The following is a 20960-nucleotide window of genomic DNA, read 5'->3' as shown; positions in this document are numbered from 1 at the left end:
CTTAATGTTTAAGCAGAATTTATTTTCTTGTAATTTGAATCCTTTGGCTCATGTTCTCATCTCCGGAGCAGCAGAAAGCAAGCTGGCTTCATCTTCTCTATGGTATCCCTTCAGATATTTAATGATAACTATCATGTCACCTCTCTGTCATCAATTTTCACATTACTCACTCACGTTGATCCTTCTATGATAGTCCCCAAGTATGCATTCTTGTTTTGTAAATCAAACATGTTGGTAGGATTCTCTTAGAAAATAAAACCAAACTTTTGTTTTTCAAGACTGAAGTTAGTTTTCTTAACAGATGCATAAGTCTGCATACTGTTACATCAGGGATTTTCATGACAGATGGTCTTATCTCCATTTCACTATCCCTTTCCCTTCCCCTTCCTCATCACAAACATTAGTATTTTCTTTGAGCTGAGAAAGTCCTGGGAAAAGACCTGGGCGGAATTAGTAAGGCCAAAGAAAGTATCCTGAAGTGTAAATAGTGTAATCTCTTTGGCTTCACCTTCACAACTCTGCTGCTGAAGAAATAATTACACAGTGGTGTTCCTCTTATTGCTCAAGTAGAAAAGAATATAACTGGCAACAGAAAATGTATGACACTGGCAGTTAAAGTGGTGTCAAAGTGCTCTAGTAGTCAGATATTTGTGAATATGAACATATTGAATGAAGGCTGAGAGTCAGCATGGTGTAATGATCTGAGCATTGGACCATGACTCTGAAGACCAGGGTTCGAATCTTGGCTCATCCATGTAAACCCACTGGGTGAGCTTGGGCATGTCACACTCTCTCAGCCTCAGAGGTTGGCAGTGGCAAACTCCCTCTGAAACAACTTGCTAAGAAAACCTTATAATAGGTTTTCCTTAGGGTTGCCATAAGTTGGAAACGACTTGAAGGTACACAACAACAACAATAATTAAGATGGTCTTGCACTTTGTGGAAACTATAGGTGACTTTTCTGGTTCACTTATCAAGGCACCATCTTAGGAGTGGTGATAGCTAAAGTGTTATGTTTTAATTCTACCCTGTAGCTGAATATTGAATAGGATAGGTGGGATTGAGATGTTCCTGTGTCTGTGAATTGTCCTGTCAAAACTGACTAGTAACAAGAATGAATGAATGCAATAGGAGTTAACTGCTTAGGCAGTTTCGAATACTCTAGTCATACTTCAGGTCACAATATCTAGGAAATGACTAGTATATATGTATGTACTAGTAGCATTCATAGAATTAAGACCTTTGGCCATCTTTATGTTGTAGTTCATGCTTATTTAGTGGGTAGTACAGCATGGTGTAGTGGTTTGAGCATTGGACTATGATTCTGGAGAACATGGTTTGAATCCCAACTTGGCCATAGGGTGACCCTGAGCAAGTCACACTCCTTCAGCCTCAGAGGATGGCAATGGCAAACCCCCCCTGAAGGAACCTGCTAAGACAACCTTATGACATGTTCGCCTTAGGGTCACCATAAGTAAAAAATGAGTTGGAGGTACACAATGACAACATTAGGAAATCCACATTATCTCTCTTCCTCCCTCCCACACATTATTTTGCAGGTATTATGCAAGGTCTGATTGATAGACTTGGCAACTTTAGAAGCCTTGGCTTTCATAGGCTGCAAAAACATCCTGGGACAGGGGTTATCTGTGATCCTCCCCTCCATGAAGTGGGCAGACCTGCAGCCATGAAGTATAGTGCGCTTGGACCAAAAAGAATAGGAGAACCATTCAGCCACCTTGAGCCCTTTCCAGGAAAGGTGGGATAATAAATGTAACAAATGTCAGAATGGTAATTTATGCAAATAAATGAATAAAAAAGATAAAATTTAAATCACTGTGCACAGACGGGGAACAAAATCTGGCATGTCCATGGTGAAGTTTAAACTGGATTCCTTTCCCCCCTCCAGACATCTAGTTTTGCTTATGCAAGATATTATCGATCATTACCATCATGATCAATATTATCACTATTGGCCAGTGTAGCATAGTGGTTTGAGTGTTGGACTATGGAAATTATCACACAGGGATAAGAAATGGGAGAAAAACAGAATGCGCCTGTCATGTTTGCACAATTTTCACACGATGTTGCACTCATCCCGTACTTTTTCTATTAACATCATGGAATGCTCCCATAACTTCTTATTCATGGGGAAAAACCCGTGAATGGCTTGCCGATAGCGCTTCATTCGCGCTATCGCGAAGATGCAAACGCCAATAATGTTTCATTCTTGCTATTGCAAAGCAATCCAGGACCTTTTCCCAGAGGGCATTTTAGTACTGGTGATTTATTCTTGTTGCTAACATTTTTGGAGTGGATTTTTCTCTTATTTTGAGGTGTAGGGCACTATCTGTTTTTAACTGGATAAAAATAACGTTGTTAAATATATAATTTTTATTTCCTTCTGCTCAGGATGGAACAATGATTTTTAGACATGTGCAGTTGCGTGAAAGCAGCACAAGAATGAAACATTCAGTAACTACATACAATACAAGAATGGATGTATGCAAAACGCAACTGCGTTTCTCCTTTGTTTTTATATCGTTATTATTGTGCAAACGTGTGGCTGTGTGAAAATATCGATCGCTATAGTGCTATGCTTCTGCTATCTTCAAATAGCATGATTCTTGTGCAGTTGGCCCTGGAGTAATCATCTCTTACGATTCTGGAAATCAAAGTTTGATTCCCTTCTGGGCCACGGAACCCCATTAGGTACCTTGGGTGAGTCACATTCTCTCAGCCCCTGAGGATGGCAACAGCAAAAGCCCCTCTGAACAAATCTTGCCAAGAATACCTCATGATTGCTTCACCTTCGGGTTGCCATAAGTCGAAACAACCTGAAGGTACACAACAACAACAACAACAACAACAACAACAACATGATTATGACATGATTATCCCTGGAGGGAAATTCGGTTCACTCTGCAACCTGTTTTGCTACTGAGATTAAATGCCTTAGGCAGGTTTTTAGTAATTGTATTTTGCATATTCAGTATGTACAGCGCTGTGCAAACTTACAGCATTTTATAAATAAACTTCAATAACAACAACAACAACACTTCAGAAGACTTTGGGGAGGGGGAAGGTTTGGGATCCATTGGCAACGTTTTTATATAAAGAAAGGAAAATCATAGTTTTTTGGGGGGGCTTTGTGGGTTTTTCGGGTTATGTCGCCATGCTCTAGAAGAGTTTATTCCTGCGCAGCTTTCTTTGCAATTGAGAAAATGCAAAAAATTGCAAAGAAAGCTTTGCAAGAATAAACTCTTCTTTAACACGGCCACATAGCCCGAAAACCCCACATACCCACAAAAAACTATGGATGCTGGCCATGAAAGCCTTCAACTTCACAAATGAAAATCAGTTTAAGTTTGAATTGAAGAGTAAGCAGCTATATAGTATATGTAATTTTGATATAATTGAAATATTGATATAAAACGAATAGATAAAATAATGTGAAAAGAATGCAAGGGCTAGCTCATGAAATAAGCATAAGAAACAGCTATACACAAAACATTATAATATGACTTTACATAGGTCAGGTATAAAGCTTGGTAAAAGGATAAAAACGAAATTAGAAACGGCAAGTAGATTGAATTAAGAGACAAAAAAGAATTATTGCTAATGCAGTGATGGTGAACCTTTTAGAGGCCGAGTGCCCAAACTACAACCCAAAACCCACTTATTTATTGCAAAGTGCCACGTCCCTCTGGCTTTCTAGTAACAAACTGGCAAACTCTATGCTGGGGTGACAGCACATGTGCCCACAGAGAGGGCTCTGAGTGCCACCTCTGGCACGTATGCCATAGGTTCGCCATCACTGTGCTAATGCTTGGCAAAACGAGACCAGTTTGAAGTTCAGGAAGACACTGTGATGTTGTAGTATTTGTTGGTGTATGGACTTTATCACACCTGAGGAATTTCTCTTAATTTTGAATGAAAAGAAAGTGGGGTCAGAACGCATTCACACGAATTTGCTAGTTCAGCGAATTTACGTGAATGTGAATTGCATTCGAACTGGCTTAAATGTTTTTATTTTTATGGTGTGGATTTATTTTGGGAAGAGCGGGACAGTGAGACTATTTTATTGTGCATCTGGTTTTATTGATGTAAGCTGCCTCACTCTAAATAGAGAGGCGGGATAGAATTATTATTATTATTATTATTATTATTATTTCTATCCCGCCTCTCCATTTAGATCAAGGTGGCTTACTTCAATAAAACCAGATACACAATAAATTATTATTATTATTATTATTATTATTATTAAACTAAAATAATAATATAATTTATATATATATATATATATATATATATATATATATATATATAACATATTGATGTAATATAATAAATATAAAATAAATATGAAAAATAAAAACAATCAATTAAAATATATTATTTTGTTAGAATAAGAATAAGAATAAGAATAAGAATAAGAATAAGAATAAGAATAAGAATAAGAATAGAACAGGCTGGAATGCTTGGAAAAGGAAGACTCTGGCAGAGAGCCTCTCAGAGTCCCCCAAGAACTACATTTCCCAGCATGCTCCTCATGGCTGCCAGTGATGACGTGTTGGAAGGGGGCGGAGCTGTGACAGATCCTTGCTGTGTTGTCAGCTCTTGGGAAGAGACTAGAGGAGAAGTCTGAGCTGCTGCTGCTGGGGTCTTCCAAGGCAGAGAGAGGGGGACCCCCCACTTCCAAGGGCTCAGGGCCGTATCCTTCCATTTAGTCCCCATCAAGGCAAGGAGGGACTGGAGAGAGAAGCTACATTCCTGCCTTTGGGGAAAGGTAAGTGAGGGGCAAGGGAGGAGGAGGAGGAGGACCAGAGGGGGCTTCCAGCTACAAATGCAGCTGGGGGAAGGGGAGCTTGGGTGGCCTGGCTGGTGTATATATAATCCAGCAAAGGAAGTATGAAACCCTGTTGTAGTGGTATCACTTTTGCAAAGAGGTGCCAAGGGGAGCATGCAGAGGGTGACCAGACTTGGTCCTCCTGTTTCCAGGACCTGTCCTCCATCTCAGCCTTCCAAAAAGTCTTCCTTTTTGAGCAGATCTAAGAAGCATGGATTGACATTTCTATCCATGTTCTTAGCTCAGGGTGATCAGGGATGCTGGTTTGTTGTGGTTGTGTGCCTTGAAGTCATTTCCAACTTATGGCCACCCTCAGGAGAACCTATCATGGGGTTTTCATGGCAAGATTTGTTCACAAGGGGTTTGGCCATTGCCATCCTCTGAGGCTGAGAGAGTGTGACTCGTCTAAGGTCACCAAGTGGGTTTACATGGCTGAACTGGGATTTGAACGCTGCTCTCCAGTTGCAATCCGATGCTCAAACCAGTACGCTATGCTGACTCTCGGGGATGCTGGTAGGGAGTTTTAGGTAGAGATGGAAGCGGGGATGTCAGAAGAGGACAGTGCCTGAGGAGCTGGAGTTAAGTGCCAACACAACGGCACGGGGGTGAGGGATGCAAAATGTGGGCATTACTCCTCCAAAATAAGAATATCACCCTCCGAGGATATTTTACTCCAGTCCCCAAATTTCTAGCATTGCGGTAAAACTTCAGTTGAAGCATTTAGAAATAAAGTCAGCCCTCCACATCCACAGGTTCATCATCCACGAATTCAGGCATTCGTGGCTCGAAAATATTCCTGTAAGATATAAATTCCAAAAAAAGCAAACCTTGATTTTGCCATTTTATATAAGGAGCACCATTTTACTATGCCACTGTATTCAGTGAGACTTGAGCATCCACAGATTTTGGTATCCATAGGGCAAGGGTCCTGAAACCAAACCCCAGTGGATACCAAGGGTCCACTGTGTAATCTTTGATGTCGCAACAACACAAGGAGGTAAGTGAAGTACATGGTGTACTGCTTTGAGTGTTGGACTATGGCCCTGGAGAACAGGGTTCGAATCCCGACTCAGCCATGGAAACCCATTGGGTGACCTTGGGCAAGTCTCAGCCTCAGAGGAAGACAATGGCAAACCTCTTTTGAACAAATCTTACCACGAAAACTCTGTGACAGGATCACATTAGGGCCTCCATAAGTCGGAAACAACTTGAATGCACACAACACCAACAACATTATCAAGGGAATGTCCAGCAAATGTAAGTGTTCTGGGTGTGAATGATTCTCTTTATTTCACTCTGCAATGCTATAAATTTGGGAACTGAATGAAAATTTCATTTGGGGGGCAATGAACTCATTTTGTCCACCTCCTCTTAGCTAAACCTCTGAGTGCTAACCTTTCCTGTCTTTTTCTTTTTCATTCTCTACTTTTCAACTGTTAGTCCTAATTGTGAGAGATAATAGGAAAGTCTGCACATAGCTAAAGTGAAGCAAGCACTGGATGCTGTTGAGGACACACACGCACATCTCTGTTCTGCATGTCACAGCCCATGACTAAATTTAGAGTCTGGGAATTGTGAGTCATTTTGCTTAAAACTCCAGCAAAATATTTTGTCACAGGGGTTTATTTTTATTTATTAGTTGCAGTTACATCCTGCTTTTCTCCCTCGGAGTTCAAGGCGGTGGAAATCACTGTTTTGCACCCAACAACCATGAGAGGTAGGTCAGGCTGAGAGAAAGTATCTGGCCCAAGGTCTGATTCATAGCTCAATAGGACTAGAACCTAGATCTTCCAAATCTCAGTCCATTCCTCCAACAACTGCACCACACTGACTTTAGATTATGCACCTGACTGACTTAAATATGAAGTATGTAAAGAGATCTTGTAGCACCTTTGAGATTAACTGAAAGAAAGAAGTTGGCAGCATGAGCTTTTGTAGGCTCAAGTCCACTTCTTCGGATGCATTTGGAAGTAGACTTAAGTCTACGAACGCTCATGCTGCCAACTTCTTGCTTTCCGTTTGTCTCAAAGATGCTACAAGATCTCTCTACATACTGATTCTGCAGGCTAACAGGGCTATATCTTGAATATAAAGAACACCCAAAAAGCATGAGGGATTCAGGTAGGAAGTGGAGAGGAAGTTACAAGTTCCACAAGGGACCAAGTTTCAATCTGTTGCCATACCAACAGGAAAAGAGGGCATCACATGTTGTGTACAAGTAGGTGGCAGCAATTATGTGGATGGATGGAGTGTGAATCTATATGCGACTCCCTTGGCACACCCAGCTTCTGTGTACATGCAGAGGGAAGCAGGTGCTTATTATGTGGACACAGCACTCAGTCGCGCACCATCAGGACAAAAGTCCAAGGGTCCAGTCAGGAAAACAAGCAGACTGTCTCTCAAACAGAGGGATCATCACAATTTTGGAGCGGCTAATACAATTAAAATTTAAAGCAAGGGTGGGCAACTGCAGACATGGTAGAAGCCATTTTTTTCCATCCTGTGCCTGCCTGGCAGGCAACAACAGCATGTTTCAATGAGCCCAAAGTGAAGTGGGGTCACTTCCAGCTAACATTTTGGCCAATTTTTGGGGTGGGTCTATTTTGGGGAGAATTCAGAAGAGCAATCTGGTCTTTCTGGGCAGCTTTGGGTGGTTTGAAGGCAAAAAATCACCCCAAAACCAGTCTGAAATTTAAAAAAAAATCAGGGGCTTTGAAGGGCTTCTATGGGGTCCCAGTGGCCACATGTGACCCACAGGCTGCACTTTGCCCATCCTGATCTGGAGAACACCTCCTTCCCACTGTAAAATCCCATTGTCATATAATATTAACAGACCTCAGCACTGCCTTTGAACCTCCCACTCCCCCCCCCTTTTTTTTTTTTTTTTTTTTTTTTTTTTTTTTTTTTTTTGGTATCTCTGAGGTGCTGGGTGAGATTTTGGCTCCATCAACTCATCAGTCTTTGCCCATCTGCTTTAAATTTACTAATCTCAAGGGATGGATCTGAATGCATAATCTCAAGCCACAAAAGGCACTCATGTGCGGATACACCTGGCCAAAACTTCCTGTGGTGCTTTTGTGTAAAGTTTTTTAAAAATGCTTCTCTGCACTCAGCTGGGGTCTCCTCTCCCCAATGCAAACATGGTGTGATGGCTAGCCCTCCAAGTCAGACTACATTTCCCATTAGCCTTAACCAGAATAGCCAGTAGTAAGACATGATGAGCCAGTTGGATCTGAAGGGCTACCTGGGGGCCACAGGAGGCCTGCAGTGCCCTGCAGGGTAGAAGTGGTACAACATCTCTTCTAGTTTTGTTTTTTGCTGAAAAGCCACTGTTGCTCTTCCTCAGGATGTAATTGTGGGGAGAAGCCAGCACTGCTTTTGTGGCAGTGTAATTGTTTGTTTGGAGGGAGCTAAATTTGGTAGTTGGGGGGTCCTTAAGGGGCTGCATTTTCCTTACTCCTGCCTTAGTACAGTAATACTTAGTGGTGTATAGTGGAAGTCAGTGGTGGGTTTGTATCATCCAAAAGCAAGTATAGACCAGAAAAATCTATACTTCAAGTGGAGAAACCCATGGCACTCCAAATGTTACTCAACTCCAATGCCCATCATATCCTAACCAGCTCGGACAATGGTTGGAAATGTGGGAGTTGTGATCTAGCAACATTTGACGGGCCATGGGTTCCTAATGCCTAAGTCTGTGGACTAGCGGTGAATTGCTTAAGAAGGTTTGAGAGGGAGGAAGTGAAGCAGTCCAAATTGGACTTTGCCTACAAGACTATGTGGGAGGGGAAACTGGGGAGACAGTCTTTGCAATCTGTATGCAAAACCCTCCATTCAAAGCCTTTGAGTAATTCAGGAGGTGGGGGGAATCCGCATTAGGCAAACTGCAAGGGAACCTGGCTGCAAATGCATGAATATTATTTGGATTTTTCTTTTCAAAGAGCAGCAGAACAAAAGTTGACTATATATGGCAGAGGCCATATATTTTGGGAACTCTTTGTTGGAGTTTCATAATCAAGACACAATCTGAGCTTCTCAAACCACTGTGCAAAGAAAGATAGAGGGTGGATTTGGGCAAAGTGCCTGCCTGCCTCAATGAATGCTTACTTCTCCTGGACTAGGCTGGATCTATTTTCACAGAAGAATGAAGTGGAAGAGTTCTGAGGTAACAAAGGAGCTTATCACATGAGGCAGGATAATAATGTCTTTGGGTGGGACTCATCATTAGGCTATGTTTCAATATCATTTTTCAACAATTTAGTCTTCTTCACTGTCAGACAAACAGAAAAAAACTCAAAGCAAGTAGAAAATTAGCATATCAGGATTTGGACTGGACTAGATCATTTTCCTTGATGTGTATACATGCATATATATATTGGAGCTATGTGGGGAAACAATACAAAAATCACCTGATCTGGAGTCAAAAATGACCACGGAGAGGCTTTCCCGTTTTGGACATATTGTGAGATGGCATGACTTAAGTGGGATGTAGCAGAAAAAGAGGAAAACTACATTACAAATGGTTACTTATTTGAAAGCTTCAGCTGCTTGAGCAAGTTATGTTTTTCACTGGTTTGGCAGCTTACCTAACAAGTGGTGGCTGAGGGTTCAGTTGCAAAAGTGAAGTGCTTGTTGGAATCCAGTGTCATTGACAAACACGTGGCAGACTTTATTCCTAGTCTTTGATCATCTTATTCTGCTGCAGCAGCCCTGTGGCTTGTATTTTCTAATTATGGGACTTTACAAACTGTACAAACAAATTTGGAAGAATTCAGGGGGAAAGATAGGGAAGGGATATTGAGATCATCATCATCAACCACTGAGAAGAGCGTATGAAATCAAGACACTGGAAATGGCTGAAAAGGGTCCAAACTGTTTCTGGATTTTGATATGTTATCCTTGTTTCCTTTAAGGGGAGAAGTAGAATCCAGATTATAAATGCACTCCTCTTCATTTCCAAATTCCTTGTCCCTGTATAGTTAATGTTTCTATTTACCCAGGTATTTTAGAATCTCTCCTTCAACCCAGTTAGGTAACTAAAGTTATATTGTAAAAGTCCATTTGAAAAGAGGCAAGTCAAAGTCCAAAAAGATCTGCCATGATCACAAGTGCAGCAGTGGTTAAAAAATCATAGACCTGAAAAGTGCAATATGCTGCCAAAAGTCCAGTCCTGTGATAACTCTGTGCTAGGAGGAAAAACAAATATTGAACCCAGTCCCAAGGGACGTGCAAGCCATGGTATGTTGCCATGCTTTCTGTAGCAACTTGGGAGGGTGGAACATTGCAGTGCATTACTTGTGAGTGGGCAGAATGATGATAGGTTAAGGGAATTAAGGACACAAGAACATATGACACAGACTCATATCAAATCAGGCTGTTGCTTTATCCAGCCCAGCCCTTCCTACCATGAAACTCCCAGTTACTGCTGTATGGAGCCAACATGATATAGTGGTTGACCACTGGACTATGACTCTGGAGAAAGATTTTGAATCCCAGCTTTGCCATGTAAACCCACTGGGTGACCTTGGCCAAATCGCACTCTCCCAGCCTCAGAGACAGTGGCAAAAACCCCTGAAGAAACTTGCCAAGAAAACCTCATGGTTGGTTCGCCTTAGGGTCACCATAAGTCAAAAATGACTTGAAGACACATAACAACAAACAACCTGTAGCATTCCCAGCAACTGCCTGTGCTGGTTGGGACCTTCTGAATGGAAACCATAAGCTGTATCGGCTGACTTAAGTTAAAAGTTGCCCAGCTCACTTTTCTGTATTGCACTCCATAGCCATGCTCTTCTTAAAGAGACCTTTCCAAATGGCCTTAGGCCAATGGGCATTTAGTTAGTTGAATTTCACTTGTGGGAATCCTATTCTAGGATTTTCTTGGCAAGAAGTGTTCAAAGGAGGTTTGCCATTGCCTTCTTCTAAGTCTGAAATAGTGGGCTTAATTGTTTTATGATGTACAGTTCTTAAACAACCATGCTTCAGCTGTGAAGTGCACTCCATTTCTCTTCTCGCTGCCCATTGCATACTTTACAACTCCTTCTACATTCCAGATGTCTTAGAGCAGCTGTGGGTAAAAGGCAGTCCTCCAGATGTCTTTTGAACTTCTGCTTCCATCATCCCTGGCCAACATACTGGTTTGGAATGATGGGAGCTACAGTTGAACAAACATTTGGAAGGCCACACTTTGTCCACTCTTGTGTTAGAACAGAAGATTGTTTGCCAACCTGGTTAAAATGAGGATGTGCTCTGAGCACTTGAAGTTTTACATTTGAAACTCACATAGCTGGATCAAAGGTGGGGAGAAGGGCAAGTTTCAAGTCCTTATGAAGGTAGGTACTTTCTTATTTTCTGGAGCAGCAGAAAACAAGCTTTCTCTCCATCCTCAATATGACGCCCCTTCAAATATTTATACAGGGCTATCATATCACCTCTTTACCGTCTGTTTTTCAGGCTAAACATATCCAGCTCCTTAAGCGGCTCCTCATAGGGCATGGTTTCCAGACCATCATTTTGATTGCCCTCCTCAAAGCTGGACCTATCTCCAAAAAGCACTTTATTGCTGTATTTACAAACACAAACCTTAATGCGAGCTACACACTATCACCAATCTACCAACAAACAACCAACAACCCACGCAGTACACTGAGGTCTAGGGCCTTATATAGGCACTTACCATGCGGCCACTATGCCCAGCCTCTTCCTGTGGCTTTTCCTGTGTCACCTACATTGCTGTCCCCCAACCAGGACGACACAACCTGTTTACAAATTATACTACGTGCTCTCTGATACTCCATGACCTTATGCCATCATTAGTTGCCAAACACCCAGCTATAATCAATTGCTTTGTTAACAAACTGAAATTGACTTATAGTTCCCCATAGTCACTGTTCCCATCTAGACATTTTATTCCCTAACACGGACACACTTGTGTAACTCTGGACTTTATCACACCTGAGGAATTTCTCTTAATTTCGAATGAAAAGAAAGTGGGGCCAAAACGCATTCACGTGAATTCGTTAGTTCAGCGAATTTATGTGAATGAATGCGAATTGTGTTCGAACTGGCTTCCCATTGCCCGAAAATAGCGTGCCATTGCCCGAATTTATGTGTGGTAGTCTATCACGCAATAACGTGGAACCCAATGATTGCATTCAGACTGACCTCCCATTGCCCGAAATTGCGTGTGGTAGTCTATCACGCAATAATGTTAAACCCCATGATTGCGTTCAGATTGCCATTGGATTATACTTCCAATTTTCCTTGTCTGATAAACTCCTCTGATATCTTCCTTGAAGTCCAGGTTTACACTAATGGTTGTGCCCTTGCTTTAAGCTTGTGTTTACCAGCCCGTTTCCTCTTAACTGACCTTTTCCATCCAGTTTGACATTCCTGTAATCATACAGCCAAATTTTGGAATGAGGGCAACTTTGTATTTTTTTAAAAAAAGCTCTTATTGTTTTTTGTTTTAATGTTTATCCTGGCATCCAGCTAACATGCTCAAGCATAATTAAAACTGCATATTAATACTGCATCTTAAGTCCATGCAAAATATTCCACTCCTTGGCTAAGGCTGTTGAACTGGCTTCCGTAGGCAAAAACTAGGAATTAGAAATCAAAAGAGATTCCTGCTTTAATTCAGTGTGCTTAAAAGATAAAGAAGAATTAATGTTAGATTCAGAAGTTTCAGTTTCTGGCTGAGGTAAGCAGACCAACATTCAGTCTTGATACTCCTGTCTTTTTCAGCAGTTAACTTGGAATGCAGTTTGTGAAACTTAACTCACTGAGCAGAACCAAAATACTATGAAAGTACCACAGGGAGGCCATTTGAACCGGATTATTCTTCAGGCTTTTCACTGATGGGCAGTTCTTTCCTTGTGCCGTATGTCTCAGATAACATGTGATCATGTGTCAGGACCCAGGAGCATCTCTATTTCTGGCCAACTCACTGAATGATTTAAGCTGCCAGCCAATACCCACTTACCTAGGAGTATTCATCATTGAACTCAGTGGGAGTTATTTCTGGTCAAAAAGGAAAGCAGTTGTGTTGCAAATGGACTTACCGTACATATTTCATAATTCATCATGCCAAACCAAGAGAGCCATTCTGCATGTAAGAAAACAGGCTGTGTTGCTAACATTGTCATTGTTATTACAAGGCTTTAAAAATAAACCTGGCTGAGATCCAGCATCGTCAGACATAACTATGATGATGGAGCTCCATTGTTGTAGATGTAGATGATGCCACCGCTAAAAGAAATCTTACCCTTTCAGCTTGCCAGTACCCCAAGTGAGGGATTCCTGGGGCACCGCAGATTGGAGTGCTGGGTAATGATGTTTGTAGTGATCTTCTGGTTGCAGAGCACATTGAAAACAGACACTGGGGAGATCCTTCAGGATTCTTCCACAACTACTTGTCTCAATGCGCCCCATGGCCAGAAGAGGGCCGCAGATGTCATTTCCAACATCCCAATCTGTAGCACCTCAGAAACCATTTGGTTGCGGCACAGCTAAGCCGAAAAAGTGGTTGGGGGGGATCATGTTTGGTCTTTCATAACCATAAAGGGAATTCCACAGCAGTTACAAGATTGCATGTCCAGTGTACAGTCTTTTAGGTGTTCAGTAGCTATGAGGCAGTAAATTGGACTTGCAATTTCAGAAGAGTGCTGGCCCGACTTTTTTAAAAAATTGTCTCCTACCCATTAAACCAGTGGTTTCCAACTTTTTCTATGGACCACACCCCTAACACATGCTTTATTAATGTTTGCACCTCCTACAAAATAATATCATGTTTGATGATGAAGAAGTCTAATTTCTAATTTTTGAACCACAAATTGAACCACATTCAGTATTACGAGCGAACAAATTGAACTTTTAAAAAATAAGCTTTTAACTCAATGAATAAAATGCATATCTAAATGGAGCAATTAGATTCTAATTTAGTCAGGAAAAAAGAGTGATGACATGTGTCTTGTCATTCAAGCACCCAAACCACTCTTTGTCACACACCCGGAAATTCCATTTCTCACCCTGGGGGTGAGGGCAGCTCAGATTGGCAGCCCCTGCATTAAATGTTTAATGGTATTAAATTTGAAAATATAACTATGTATCTGCAGATACTTAACATACACAGGATTGGATTCAGATTTAGCTGTACTTTGCTTTAGTTCTGACTAAATTCCTATTGTTTTCAGAGTCCCTGCTGAACCCTGCTCCCCAGTTATACTCCAGTGCTCAAACCACTTCACCACACTGCTCTATTCTTATTGAAACTTTTATCATCCTGTTCCCTTGCAGCACAGGTTTGTAAAAAGAAGCACATGCTATTAAATTGTCCATTTAAAAAAAATGGGGTGGGGGGTGGAACATAATTTTGAAAGGAAAAATGACATATGGGGAAAGAATTAAATATTGCCAGTTCTTTCTTCAGTATTGCAGCTGCCTTAGTTGTTGTTTCTCATAGAAAACCCAAAGCATACCAAAGTTAGGCTTAATATGTCATTTGATCCTTAATGTACTTTGGCTTATACAACTGCAAACATTATGAAATCATAGCAGCCCTGGTAAGCAGCGCCAGACGGGACAAAAATAGTTTTATCTAGAACAGTGTGCTAGTACCATTGCAAAGCATGGGTTTCAAATGCAAATAATATCACTGTTAGAAGAGGACCAAAGGCCATCTAGACTCATTTCTGTTCAGAAAAGAATTGTTCCATTGCAGAGAACTGCAAAATATTCAATGTCCACCCATTGCCCTTCTCTAATGTCTCTAGCAGGTGTTTGATGTACAGACACATCCAGTGTGGGTGAGTGTGGTCAGGAACAACCACCTTGTTTCCAAAAAGGAACATTATAAAAAGTGGGAAGAGTGTATTGAGACTCATATGTGAGCAACACACTGTAAGGGCTATGGAGAAGACCTTTTCTGCTCTGTCCTGTTTGTCGTATGCTCTCCCATTGGCTTCATTCCTCTGTCAAGTTAAAACGGGGTTTGATTTTTCCAGATGTACACAGATGGTTTTAACCAGTTTAACTTGTTTATTTGTTTAATATGTTTTCTAATTCTATTTAAATCTGACTAAATGCAAAATTTTAATTTCATTTAATTTAATAGTCTGTATTGTAGTAAACTATTTAAATATATTTTATTGATATGCTGCCCTGAGATCTTATGATAAAGGGTAGGACAGAACTATTTGAATAAATAATAAATAGAATTCAATAAATAAAAAGGATAAGCAATAAAGAGATGGAGGAAAGCCAAGATAACTTCCTGAAAGAGTGGCCTTTGATTCTTTAGATGCTCTGGCTCTTTTTATATAGACCATTCCTTTTTCCAGAGCCAGTGTGGAATAGTGGTTTGAGCATTGGACTATGACTCTGGAGACTGCGGGTTCAGTTCCCAGCTTGGAACGCAATGGCAAACCTCCTGTGAACAAATCTTGCCAGGAAAACGCATGATACAGTTCATCTTATGGTCACCATAAGTTGGAAACAACTTGATGACATACAGCAAACAAACAACAAAGTCTCTTTTACATGGCGTTGTTTCAGTAGGGCAACCGGTGATATAAGTGATCTCACTGGGTATAATGGCATGTAGCCTTCAGAAATGAGACATAGTTTGGGTGCTGTTTTTCCTCCCTGAAATTCTACTTGACACATACATTTTGGCTGGTATGGTCATTTAAATTTGACTGATGTGAACAGACTGTTAAATTATACTGTAGAACCAACTAATCCTGGTTTTCAAATCCCTTATAATCTCCAGAGCTGCTCCAGATGGAGCAGTGGCCTATACTTAACCCAGAAGGTACCATTTAGACTAGAGTCATTTTCATCATCTCATTTCATGAATCCTCATTTAAGAGCAGAAGAAATTGCTATATACTAGTCCATCCTGTTCAGTATTGTCTGGCGGTGGCTCTCCAAGATTTCAGGCAATGATTTGGTTTTTGTTTGTTTTGTTTTGGAAAAGTGTTCTATGTAATTTTCCCATGCTCTAAATAATGATATCAGATTTAGCATATTTGGTTTAAATGTTATATTCAAATGTATTCAAAGCTTCATTTATATTTGTAATAATATAAAGAGAATAGCATTGTTAACAAAAAATGAGTACACCTGAAAGAACTCTATTTTTAGCACATTTCCCTAAAGAGAACTGCACTTGATATGCTATTCTTTTTATATAAATACAAAAACAATGTAAAGAGGAAGTACATAGGATATAAACATGAGTTAGGCACATACATGGATGTAAGCTGACTATATTTTGAAAGTATGTTTTCTTGAATTAGATTTCTTTAAAATGCAGTTCATGCATAGCTAAAGCAGTAACATCTTCTGGCTGTTGAATGACAGATAATGAATGTTTTATCCTTCCAGCTTTGAAATACAAGTCTTTTTGCAACGGTAAATGCATGTAGAATACAACAATATTGGCCCTCAGTTAAATTCCCCATTGCCGAAATATAATTTTTAAAAACACGTACAGCTAGAAATACCAAAGATATTTCTAAAAATATATTATAACACATCCAACTACTGTAAGCCTTGAATGCATCCACATCATATATAACAAGGAAACATGATCTGTATTGCATTTCCAGCATTAAGTTTAAGTAGACCTTGTGTGTGTGGGGGGAAATCAGAATTGTATATCCAGACCTGCATCTTATTGGTATACCTAACTAGAGCAGACCCATTAAGTGAAGAGGATTTGCTTATAAGTTGACACACCATTCAACAAGGGATTCGGTGGCATTATTGTAACTAGTAGAATGCAAGGCCTAGTCTTCCACATCTTCTAGAGAAAGGTAATTCAGTGACTTGGAAAAAAGGGAGTTCTCTAGTCAGAGTGGATGGCATGAGGCTAAATTGACCTTGGTTGAACATAAAGCAGGTCTTATTGTCTTGGTGTGTCAACCGAAGAGCCCACCATGCCTCAATCCACCTTCATTTCATGCTTCATCATGATTTGTAACACGGGATGAAAGTGTCCTCTTTGCATTACGATCCATACATTATGATCTAGTTCCGCAGTCCTGCTTAGAAAACGATTTCTCTCCAAACGTGGAAATGACTATTTTCTACACTGGTGGAATACAGATATCTAAAATCAGGGATGGGAATTGTAGGACCCATGGGCCGCATGATACCTTTCAGGGATCCCCCTAAGATACTTGTAAACTCCCTTTTTTGTGCCAAAAAGTTATATTTGGCCAAAATACATAAGATGGGTTTAAAAGCCCTTTGCAAGGCTATAAAATGCTGTTGAGGAGGGCTTCCCACCTCAAAACAGCTCCCTTCCCTGAGGAAAAAAGGGGGTTAGAACTGACGTGTGCTCCTAATTCTAGTTTCACAAAATGACAGCCACAATGGTGCAGTGCAGCGGAGCCAAAAATGGGACGGTGTGGTCCTCTGGGCTCTACAGCTTGCCCCTGCATGTCCCAAATTGATTTAGTTGTGTTCTCAAATGGTACTACCAGAAGAATCACAGGTTCACTTTCCCTAGCTGCTGAGCCTCCAGATTTCATCTCACTCATCTGTTTACCTGGTTTACTGCTCTGGATGTCAATATCAATAGGAAAATGTTATTTTTTTGTGTTTCCGGTGTCTGGCTTGCAGTTGTAGTAACATTACTGGATGATACTGATACTGAAGGTGATACTGATAGTGTTGATAAAGGGAGATAATCTGACAGAAAAGAAAGAGAAATTTCCCTGTCTCTCTTCCTCTAGTTCTGGGACAGCGAGGAAAAAGTATGATAAAATGCTCCCTTCCATTAATTCCGATCAGTATTATGTTGTGTATAATATTCTACTTCTGCCAAATTCTATTGATAAACTGCCTGTGCTCTCCAGTCATTCATATTTTATAAGCATCTGCCATGTCTTCAAGCCCTTCACAATCTTAGTTGCCTCTTTGTATCTCCTTCAGGTTTTTCATTTTCATTTGTGCCTAGCTGGAGGTCAACAGATCTGTACACTGTATTCTGTGGCCACATTCAAACATCATACACTTTGGTGTAATGAGAATGAGCTGCAGTAAGCCTAGTGTTCACTGACTCCCCCTTCCCCTCTCCTCCATATGTGAGGAATTCAGAAGCATTACTTTTCGTTTTGATCAATCACAGCTTGCCTTGTCATCCAAACCAACAAAATGTGATTAATGTTAACTCATGGCTGCTTGCAACAGTCCAGCTTGAAACCGTGACTTGCTTAAACAAACCATAGTTCACATTAACCACAGTTTAGCGTTCAGAGAACACAGTATGTTGTGGTTAAGCAAAAATGGGAGCATATAAACCTCTCTTTTTAACCATGGCAGAAGTAGAGGAAGGAGAAGAGTGCACAAACAAGAGGATTTCTGTGGCCCATTCATTATATTAAACTGTGGTTTAGTGTGATGTCCAAACCAGGCCTGTATGTCATCTGCCATGTGAATACTGGTGTCATGCTTGTCTTTCCTTGCTGTTGTGAGAAGTTAGAAAAAGGAAGAGAACTTGAAATGAGTTAATATAGTATTTTTGTCTTTACTATGCAAACGGATGTAGAAAGAAATGTCATTCTATAATCTCAGAGAGCAAAGGTGATTGACAAGAGTATTAGTGCATACAGACAGCACCTGAGGGAATAGCATTTCTCATTTTCTATATTTTTATTCTACAAGAGTTTATTATCCAAACTTGTTTAACTTATCCTAATGCAGCTAGCCTGTCTGGCAAAAGCATCCCCACTGGGAAGCAGCTAGTCTCACCTCTCTTTCATCCTGTGATATGGGACTGCATACCTAGAAGCAGGATTATGATTTTTGGTGGGAAGAGCATAAACATTTCTCTATATTATTTGGTGACTTTCGGATTGCTTGTGTATTGCCTGGTTGAAACACACTGGAAAACCTTGTTAGTTTGGCACAGGTAGTTCTCCTTGGGTAAGGGCCCCACTAAAGAAATCCCTTAATCTTGGTTATTGTCCTTACTAAGAATGCATAATCTGCACAAAAGGCAGTTGAAGGTCTCATGTCTCCTGTGGGCAACATTTTCCTGACTCTTAGTTGGTAGGGTTGCTTTCGGACAGTACTATAAACCATGAGCTGGACAACCTATATGTATAACTTGGACCACAAAAAAAAAGGAGGGATCCAATTTTAATAGCAAATTAACTGTGTGGGCTTCGGGTGCTAAATCCTCCCCACATTTGCTGTTTATATCCCTATATCCCCTTGGCCGTACCCTCCAGCATTTCAGAGATGAAAACTGGGACAGGTGACCAAGTAATATTATAATGTAGTCAAGATGGCAAAAGTTATTAATGAGAAAGGACACAAATGCTGGTAAAAGCTACAGCTGTTTGCTTTTGCCTGAATCTTCAGGGAAGGGCAGGGTTCCATCCTCTCCTACTGCATTAGCTGAGTGCAAGCTACCTTTTCACTTTGCACTATTGAAATAAGCTGGGGACAAAGAGCAAAGTGGGAGGAGGAAAGAAAAACTGGGACATCTTAAACACAGCTTGAAAAATAATACAATAGAGGATTAATTGGGATCCTCCCTGCTAAATCAGGACACTTGGAGGGTATTCTCTGTTTCCAGCTGAGGTCTCTTCTACTTTCTTAGGATGTCTGAGGAGAAGACCCATCCAAGGAGAAGAATCTCACCATGCCTTTTCTGCTTTTAAAATCTTGTTTCCCATTCTCTGCCCCATCTGCTGCTTAAATAGAACCCCTGCTGTCAATCTAATTCAGCCTTCATAGTTCTGTCCTGTCTTCCTGGAGAGGTAAACAAGAATTAAAGTGTAAGAGGTTATGAAACCTTTGCCCGATTTGCATAAGTCCTTGGCTTGTTGGCACTGGTAGTGCCATCAGGAACCTATTACAAATGTGTCCATCTCTTATGCCCAGAAAGAATCAATAGTCTGAACTTTATTCTCCATTGCAAATGAAAGCTTTTCAGCATTGCGTGCATCCCTGGTTTTGAAACCCCAGCCTAGGGCCCTAGGGGAAGCCATTAAAGCTTGCTCTGCTCATAGGCATAGTCACTGAGCTAAAAAGACTGGGTCTAGATGCTGTACAGCACATACTTGTTGCGTTTTTGTTGTTTTGTGCAAGGTTGTAGGTTTGCATTATGCTGCAGTTGTCAGTGAAACAAAATTCTGCCTTGTAAAATCCTTTGGTGAAATAGGTTGTTAATTTTTATAGCTCACTCTTCTTTTTGTCTTTCTTTTTTTAAAAAAAGCCTTGTAAACTAATGTTCAGTTGTACCTTCCATTGCAGAGTAATAACTAGCAGCTTTGCAAATCAAAAAATCATGAAAGAGTATAGGGAGATGGGAAAAGTTCCTGGCTAACTAAGAAGGCCTTTTAGTTTTCTGATTCATATGGCAGAAAGATGCATAAAGAGTTTCTAAACAGGTGTTACACTCCTTTTGGAACTCTCTTCTTTGACAGTGTGTGTAATAATCCACTCCATATGCTCAGCTCCTCTGGTAGACAGAGGACTTTTTCTTCAGTCGCTCCTAGACTGAGGAACAATCTGCTGGAAGAGATTCAACAGCTGAATACACTGTCTGAATTTAAAAGAGCATTGAAAACCAATATATTCTGGCAGGTTTATCCAGATTACTTTTTAATTCTGAATTTTAAATGATGAATTTTAGATGTGGATTGTTTTAATATGTGCACATCTTATTTGTCTTTTTCAATTGATGTGTGTTTTAACTGATGTTGTTTGTAAATTGTTGTTGTCCCCCTCCTCAATCCATGGTGAGAGGCAGGTATGAAATCATCATCATCATCATCATCATCATCATCATCATCATCATCAAGTACCTTGCTTTTCTTTACATTGCCTTTTGGAAATAATAAATTCTCCCTCCTCCATATACAGTTTATTAGATCAACAGGGATTCGTACTTAGTGACATAGAGTTCTCCATGTTGCTGATACACTTTGATTAAGATTGGCTTTCATGGCAAGATAGTATCTCAAGAACTCCTGGACTCTGCATAGGAGATTTCAGGATGCTTTCCCCCAAAATTGGGACTCAAAAGTGGTTTACAATTGAAATAATACTATTAAAACCTTATATTATTAACAAGTTAGAATAACTTTAA

General features: G+C 40.5%; 1 protein-coding gene across 1 annotated transcript in view; it reads left to right on the top strand.

Annotated features, from left to right (window-relative positions):
* Nucleotides 1-4638: 4638 nt before the first annotated feature.
* The window catches only part of LOC149309174 (ORM1-like protein 3), a 43217-nt gene continuing 26895 nt past the window's right edge, over nucleotides 4639-20960 (top strand). The window contains exon 1 of the mRNA XM_089531895.1: nucleotides 4639-4789. The gene's annotated coding sequence lies outside the window, so the exon portion shown is untranslated. The remainder of the gene's footprint in view (nucleotides 4790-20960) is intronic.

This window comes from Sceloporus occidentalis, unplaced genomic scaffold, assembly GCF_023333645.1.
Source record: "Sceloporus occidentalis isolate IW3139 unplaced genomic scaffold, rSceOcc1.0.p SCAF_7, whole genome shotgun sequence".
In the NCBI taxonomy this organism is placed as follows: Eukaryota; Metazoa; Chordata; class Lepidosauria; order Squamata; family Phrynosomatidae; genus Sceloporus; species Sceloporus occidentalis.
The sequence above is the reverse complement of the archived record's forward strand: the minus strand, read 5'-3'. Positions and strand labels throughout refer to the sequence as shown.